Below are 8,872 nucleotides of genomic sequence, written 5' to 3'. Positions count from 1 at the left end.
AAGTAGAAGCCTATAGAGAGGAATCACAAAAATCCCTGAAAGAATTCCAGCAAAACACAATCAAACAGGTGAAGGAATTAAAAATGGAAATAGAAGCAATAAAGAAAGCACAAAGGGAGACAACCCTGGATATAGAAAACCAAAGGAAGAGACAAGGAGCCATAGATACAAGCATCACCAACAGAATACAAGAGATAGAAGAGAGAATCTCAGGAGCAGAAGGTTCCATAGAAATCATCGAAACAACTGTTAAAGATAATGTAAAGCGGAAAAAGCTACTGACCCAAAACATGCAGGAAATCCAGGACACAATAAGAAGATCAAACCTAAGGATAATAGGTATAGAAGAGAGTGAAGACTCCCAGCTCAAAGGACCAGTAAATATCTTCAACAAAATCATAGAAGAAAACTTTCCTAACCTAAAGAAAGAGATGCCCATAAATGTACAAGAAGCCTACAGAACTCCAAATAGATTGGACCAGAAAAGAAACTCCTCCTGTCACATAATAGTTAAAGCACCAAATGCACAAAATAAAGAAAGAATATTAAAAGCAGTAAGGGAAAAAGGTCAAGTAACATATAAAGGCAGACCTATCAGAATTACACCAGACTTCTCACCAGAGAATATGAAAGGCAGAAGATCCTGGACAGATGTCATACAGACCCTAAGAGAACACTAATGCCAGCCCAGATTACTGTATCCAGCAAAACTATCAGTTAACATAGATGGAGAAACAAAGACATTCTATGACAAAACCAAATTTACACAATATCTTTCTACAAATCCAGCCCTACAAAGGATAATAAAGGGTAAAGCCCAACATAAGGAGGCAAGCTACACCCTAGAAAAAGCAAGAAACTAAAGATTTTGCAACAAAACAAAGAGAAGACAAGCACAAACATAATCTCTCATCCAAACATGAATATATCAGGAAGCAACAGTCACTATTCCTTAATACCTCTCAACATCAGTGGACTCAATTCCCCAATAAAAAGACACAGATTAACAAACTGGATTTGCAATGAGGACCCAACATCCTGCTGCCTACAGGAAACACAACTCAGAGACAAAGACAGACACTATCTCAGGGTAAAAGGCTAGAAAACAACTTTCCAAGAAAATGGTCTGAAGAAGCAAGCTGGAGTAGTCATTCTAATATCGAATAAAATCGATTTTCAACCAAAAGTCATCAAAAAAGATAAGGAAGAACACTTCATATTCATCAAAGGAAAAATCCATCAAGATGAAATCTCAATCCTAAATATCTATGCTCCAAATAAAAGGGCACCTACATACATGAAAGAAACCTTACTAAAGCTCAAAGCACACATTGGAACTCACACAATAATAGTAGGAGATTTCAACACCCCACTCTCATCAATGGACAGATCATGGAAACAGAAATTAAAAAGAGACATAGACAGACTACGAGAAGTCATGAACCAAATGGACTTAACTGATATTTATAGAACATTCTATCCTAAAACAAAAGGATATACCTTCTTCTCATCACCTCATGGTACTTTCTCCAAAATTGACCATATAATCGGTCATAAAACAGGCCTCAGCGATACAGAAAGATAGAAATAATCCCATGCATCCTATCAGACCATCATGGGCTAAAGCTAGTCGTCAATAACAATAAGGAAAGAACGCCCACATATAGGTGGAAGTTGAACAATGCCCTACTTAAGGATAAACTGGTCAAGGAAGAAATATAGAAATAAATTAAAGACTTATTAGAATTTATTGAAAATGAAGGTACAACATACCCAAACTTATGGGACACGATGAAAGCTGTGCTAAGAGGAAAACTCATAGCGCTGAGTGCCTGCAGAAAGAAACAGGAAAGAGCATATGTCAGCAGCTTGACAGCACACCTAAAAGCTCTAGAACAAAAAGAAGCAAATACACCCAGGAGGAGTAGAAGACAGGAAATAATCAAACTCAAAGCTGAAATCAACCAAGTAGAAACAAAAAGGACTATACAAAGAATCAACAGAACCAAAAGCTGGTTCTTTGAGAAAATCAAGATAGATAAACCCTTAGCCAGACTAATGAGAGGACACAGAGAGTGTGTCCAAATTAACAAAATCAGAAATGAAAAGGGAGACATAACAACAGAGCCAGAGGAAACTAAAAAAACCATCAGATCCTACTCCAAAAGCCTATATTCAACAAAACTTGAAAATCTGGAGGAAATGGACAATTTCCTAGACATACCAGGTACCAAAGTTAAATCAGGAACAGATAAACCATTTAAACAACCCCATAACTCCTAACAAAATAGAAGCACCCATTAAAAGTCTCCCAACCAAAAGGAGCCCAGGTCCAGATGGGTTCAGTGCAGAATTATATCAGACCTTCATAGAAGACTTCATACCAATATTATCCAAACTATTCCACTAAACTGAAACAGATGGAGTGCTACCGGATTCCTTCTATGAAGTCACAATTACTCTTATGCGTAAACTACACAAAGACCCAACAGGGAAAGAGAACTTCAGAGCAATTTCCCTCATGAATATCGACGCAAAAATACTCAATAAAATTCTGGCAAACCGAATCTGAGAGCACATCAAAACAATCATCCATCATGATCAAGTAGGCTTCATCCCAGGGATGCAGGGATGGTTTAATATACGGAAAACCGTCAACGTAATCCACTATAAACAAACTGAAAGATAAAAACCACATGATCATTTCATTAGATGGTGACAAAATTCAACACCCCTTCATTATAAAAGCCCTGGAAAGAATAGGAATTCAAGGCACATACCTAAACATAGTAAAAGCCATATACAGCAAACCAGTAGCTAACATTAAACTAAATGGAGAGAAACTTGAAGCAATCCCACTAAAATGAAGGACTAGACAAGGCTGCCCACTCTCTCCCTACTTATTCAATATAGTTCTCAAAGTTCTAGCCAGAACAATCAAACAACAAAAGGAGATCAAAGGGATATAGAATGGAAAGGAAGAAATCAAAATATCACTATTTGCAGATGATATGGTAGTTTATTTAAATGATCCCAAAAGTTCCATCAGAGAATTACTAAACCTGATAAACAGCTTCAGCAAAGTGGTTGGGTATAAAATTAACTCAAATAAATCAGTAGCCTTCCTCTACACAAAAGAGAAACAAGCCGACAAAGAAATTAGGGAAACGATACCCCTCATAATAGTCCCAAATGATATAAAATACCTCGGTGTGACTTTAACCAAGCAAATGAAATATCTGTATGATAAGAACTTCAAGCCTCCCTTTCTGCCTCCTCTGCCGCCATGGGGCCTGTGGAAAAGCTTGTGGTGTAGGGGGGTAAAAAAATGAAGCAGGTTTTGAAATTCACCCTTGACTGCACTCACCCTGTAGAAGATGGATTCATGGACGCTGCCAATTTTGAGCAGTTCCTCCAGGAGAGGATCAATGTGAACGGGAAAGCTGGTAACCTTGGTGGAGGGGTTGTGACCATCGAGCGGAGCAAGAGCAAGATCATTGTCACTTCCGAGATGCTTTTCTCCAAAAGGTATTTGAAATATCTCACCAAAAAATATTTGAAGAACAACCACCTCTGAGACTGGTTGTGCATCGTGGCAAACAGCAAGGAGAGCTACGAACTGCGCTACTATCAGATCAATCAGGACGAGGAGGAGGTGGAGGAGGAGGAGGAGGAGGAGGAGGAGGAGGATTAAGACACATCGGTCTGCCATGTTTTGTATTAATTCATAAATAAAATTTAGGAACAAAACCGGTGGTTTATCCTTGCATTTCTGCAGGGTGGGTTGGACAGGGTTGGGAATGACAGGACTGTGGTTTAATTGGGCTGCTGCTCGCTTGTACATAGACACCTTTTCTCTGCTCAGAAATGTCAGTTCTCCAGTCGTAATGCCCGAATAGAAGAGCCAGGCTCAGGGGCTGCATCTGACACTGAGCAAGTAGACTAGAGGGACACTTGTGAACTCTGACCAGCCTGAGTCTTAAAGAACCTGGTGGTTGGTTATATCTGGTGCCTGTCACAAAGGAAGGTTTGAGATACAGTGTGGTGCTCCTCAGAAGCAAACAGGTGATTTTTTTTTATATGATTTTTTTTTGCCCCCTAGGAAAATGGCAGCCAGTAAGACAGGTTTCAGGGTCTCCAGGTTGGAACAGAAGTTGCTCACAATTGTGTGTACTAACCTTCTTCCTTCCTATTGAAATAAGAGGGGGTCTTTCAGTATTACTGCTGCATATTCTGCCTTTTATTAAAGAATCCGTAAGTACGCTGAGCATTTACTCGTTTAGGTGGCTCTCTGTATGGTATCTGTGAGTCAGGACAAGGACTTGTGCAAATCTTTGCCAGGAGCTGTTTGTCTAGCCTGCAGCAGAGGGCGAGGAGGACAGCTTCCACATGTTCCCAGTAGGGGGAGCCCTTCCATGCCCAAGGTTCAGGAGGCTTCCCAGGAGGGAACACCAGTACTGGTGAAAGAGGGTGTGCTGTCACAACTGGACTTGGACAGAAGTAGTCCGGGGCTGCAGCCCAGTGGTAGAACTCCTGCCTGATGTGCTCCAGGTTTAATCCCCATAACTGGAGGAATCAGTCTAAGCTGTGTGAACCTGAAGGGTCCTGAGCATGGAGGCACTGTGGGGTTTTATCAAGGGTTACCTTGAAAGAGTTCCCAACACATAGGGTGCTCCTCTGGTCAGAGGTTGTGCGGAAGCATCTAATTGCTTTCTAACCATAGTATGCAATGCTTTAAGGGCTCGCTCACAGCCGGTGGCCACACTCGAGGCCTGGACGCCAAAAGTCCTCAAATTTAAGTTGTTGAGGCATTTTGATCCCCCTGTGGCAAAGGCTCCGGTGTTTTCTATTTCTATGCAAATTTCTTGAAGCAGAACTGTTACTGTCTCTCCTCTGCCCTTGGAGGAGGAGGCCTTTCCCCCCAAATTCAGGTGCAGCCCCTCCTGATTAGCCTCTTACATTTGTGACTTGGGTTTGCTGATCTCCATTGTTACATTGGTGTACCTCGTGATGGTTTTTAGTTTGGCTGTAAATCATTAACCCTGGGTTGGTTAGCGTATGCTTCTAAAAAAAAAAATGGTCCCAGATTTTGAAACTTGTAATAAAATGGAAACTCGATGGTTGTTATGCCTTTCTAACTCTTGTATCTGAATGTTGATCACTTTTTGTATTAAAGTGGCTGTCACATGGCTAAAAAAAAAAAAAGAAAGAAAAAAGAAAAAAGAACTTCAAGCCTCTGAAGAAAGAAATTGAAGAACTCAGAAGATGGAAAGATCTCCCATGCTCATGGATTGGCAGGATTAATATAGTAAAAATGGCCATTTTCCCAAAAGCAATCTACAGATTCAATGCAATCCCCATCAAAATTCCAACCCAATTCTTCATAGAGTTAGACAGAACAATATACAAATTCATCTGGAATAACAAAAAACCCAGGATAGCTAAAACTATCTTTAAAAATAAAAGGGCTTCCGGGGGAATCACTATCCCAGAACTCAAGCAGTATTACAGAGCAATAGTGATAAAAACTGCATGGTATTGGTACAGAGACAGACAGATAGACCAGTGGAATAGAATCAAAGACCCAGAAATGAACCCACACACCTATGGTCACTTGATTTTTGACAAAGGAGCCAAAATCATCCAATGGAAAAAAGAGAGCATTTTCAGCAAATGGTGCTGGTTCAATTGGAGGTCAGCATGTAGAAGAATGCAGATCAATACATTTTTATCACCCTGTACAAAGCTTAAGTCCAAGTGGATCAAGGACCTCCACATCAAACCAGATATACTCAAACTAAAGAAGAGAGAGTGGGGAAGCATCTCGAACACATGGGCACTGGAGAAAATTTCCTGAACAAAACACCAATGGCTTATGTTCTAAGATCAAGAATCGACAAATGGGATCTCGTAAAACTGGAAAGCTTCTGTAAGGCAAAGGACATCTTTACCAATCCTACAACTAATAGAGGGCTTATATCCAATATACACAAAGAACTCACGAAGTTAGACTGCAGGGAGGCAAATAACCCTTTTAATAAATGGGGTTCAGAGCTAAACAAAGAATTCACAGCTGAGGAATGCCGAATGGCTGAGAAATACCTAAAGAAATGTTCAACCTCTTTAGTCATAAGGGAAATGCAAATCAAAACAACCCTGAGATTCCACCTCACACCAGTCAGAATGTCTAATATCAAAAATTCAGGTGACAGCAAATGCTGGCGAGGGTGTGGAGAAAGAGGAACACTCCTCCATTGTTGGTGGGATTGCAGACTGGTACAACCATTCTGGAAATCAGTCTGGAGATTCCTCAGAATATTGGACATTGCACTGAGGACCCAGCTATACCTCTTTTGGGCATATATCCAAAAGATGCCCACATATAACAAAGACACATGCTCCACTGTGTTCATAGCAGCCTTATTTATAATAGCCAGAAGCTGGAAATAGCCTAGATGCCCTTCAACAGAGGAATGGATACAATAATGTGGTACATCTACACAATGGAATATTACTCAGCTATCAAAAACAATGACTTTATGAAATTCATAGGCAAATAGATGGAACTGGAAAATATCATCTTGAGTGAGGTAACCCAATCACAGAAAAACACACATGGTATGCACTCATTGATAAGTGGATATTAGGCCAAATGCTCAAATTACCCTAGATGCACAGAACACATGAAACTCAAGAAAAATGACCAAAATGTGAATGCTTCACTCTTTCTTTAAAAGGGGAACAAGAATACCCTTGGGAGGAAATAGGGAGGCAAAATTTAGAACAGAGGCAGAAGGAACATCCATCCAGAGCCTGCCCCACATGTGGCCCATACATATACAGCCGCCCCAATTACATCAGATGGATGAAGCAAAAAAAGTGCAGGCTGCAAAGTGGGAACAAGCTCAAGGGTAGGCTCAAATGCTTGACCCTATTAATGAGGCTATGGAGAGCTCATAAAAGGACCTATCATGTCTGACCTCTAACAGCCCTAACAAGCAGATGAAAGAGTCAGATGCAGGTATTTGCACCCAACCATTGGACAGAAGCTGCTACCCTTGTCGTTGAATTGGAGAAAAGCTGGAAGAAGCTAAGGAGGAGGACAACCCTGTAGGAGAACCAGCAGTCTCAATTAACTTGGACCCTCGAAATCACTTAGACATTGGATAGCCAACCAGGCAGCATGCAACAGCTAATATTAGCCCCCCAACATATATATATATATATATATATATATATATATATATTAGAAGATTGCCAGGTGTAGCTTCAGTCATTCATCTAACCCTCAAGAGACTGGAGGCCCCAGGGAGTTTAGAGATCTGCTTGGGTGGGCAGAGTGGGGACCTCCTTGTGGAGACAGCAGTGTAGGGAGGACATGTAGGATGTGGAACAGTTGGAGGGTGGACCTGGATGGAAATAAAAATTGAAGTGTAAAAAGTAAAAGGAAAATAAAAGTGTAAAGTGTATTATTTCTCTAAATACTTCCCATCATAGGATGAGATTACAATGAAGAACTTTTTAATAGTAACAATCATATCAAGGCAATTAATACAAATATCTAGTAAAACAAATTGTTGATTATAGTAAGTGGTTTTTTTTTTTTTGAGTCACATGAGTCTTTATTGACATGTTTTTCTGTTACAAGTAACAGAAGCTAGGAAGAGCCAATGATGAATCCAAGGATCTTCTCAAATATTCATCTGAAACCCTGTAGTGGATTGGTGGCTAGTAGTCATGAATACCGATTTTATATTTCTAATATATAGTAAGTAGTTTTAAAAGAATAGCACACTATTGGGGGTGGTGTTTCCTTTTGTTATCACATGGCTACCTGGGATATGAACATTGCTGCTCCTACTCAGCATTCTTCAGGGAATAAAACTAACTCTACACAACAAGTGTAGTAAAAGGAAAATACATGTAGTTAGAAGTCAAGCTTCTGTTAAAAATGCAGTATTTCAGGCACCTTATGAAAGCAAAAAGTCACTTGGATGAACCACTGTATGTAGTAACAAAATTTGTTGAGGACCACAAAATCCCACAGACAACATAAAGACCCAGGTCGTTTTGACATAAATGTTGATGACTTTTATTAAAAATAACATTTCTATTGTAATAGTTTGCATCACAACTTCATTGTAATGTATTCAACAATGGAAGGATGGTTGAGTATTCTCTCTAAAGATATATGTCCCTATAAATGACCTGATTAAATCAGATGACAAAAAAAAGTGCAGGCTGGCAGGAACCGGATGTAGATCTCTCCTGAGAGACACAGCCAGAATATGGCAAACACATAGGTGAATGCCAGCAGCAAACCACTGTACTGAGAACAGGACCCCCGTTGAAGGAATCAGAGAAAGAACGGGAAGAGCTTGAAGGGGTCTGAGACCCCATTTGAACAACAACGTCAACCAACCAGAGCTTCCAGGGACTGAGCCACTACCCAAAGACTATACATGGACTGACCCTGGGCTCCAACCTCATAGGTAGCAATGAATATCCTAGTAAGAGCACCAGTGGAAGGGGAAGCCCTTGGTCCTGCCAAGACTGAACCCCCAGTGAAGGTGATTGTTGGTGGGAGGATGGTCATTGGGGGGAGGATGGGGAGGGGAACACCCGTAGAGAAGGTGAGAGGAAGGGTTTAGGGGGATATTGGCCCAGAAACCGGGAAAGGGAATAACAATCGAAATGTATATAAAAAACACCCAAGTTAATAAAGATGAAAAAAAATGACTACCTGAAATTCTTAGGCAAATGGATGGAAATAGAATGTATCATGCTGAATGAGGTAACCCAGTCACAATAGAACACACATGGTATGCACTCACTAGTAAGTGGATATTAGCCCAAAAGCTTGGAATACCTA

The 8,872-nt window shown here is 40.4% G+C and overlaps 1 pseudogene; it reads left to right on the top strand.

Moving 5' to 3' along the window:
- Positions 1-3,286: 3,286 nt before the first annotated feature.
- On the top strand, positions 3,287-3,667 carry LOC116893152 (annotated as a pseudogene).
- Positions 3,668-8,872: the final 5,205 nt, after the last annotated feature.

Source organism: Rattus rattus, chromosome 2 (assembly GCF_011064425.1).
Source record: "Rattus rattus isolate New Zealand chromosome 2, Rrattus_CSIRO_v1, whole genome shotgun sequence".
Taxonomy (NCBI): domain Eukaryota; kingdom Metazoa; phylum Chordata; class Mammalia; order Rodentia; family Muridae; genus Rattus; species Rattus rattus.
This window is presented reverse-complemented; position numbering and strand designations above follow the sequence as displayed.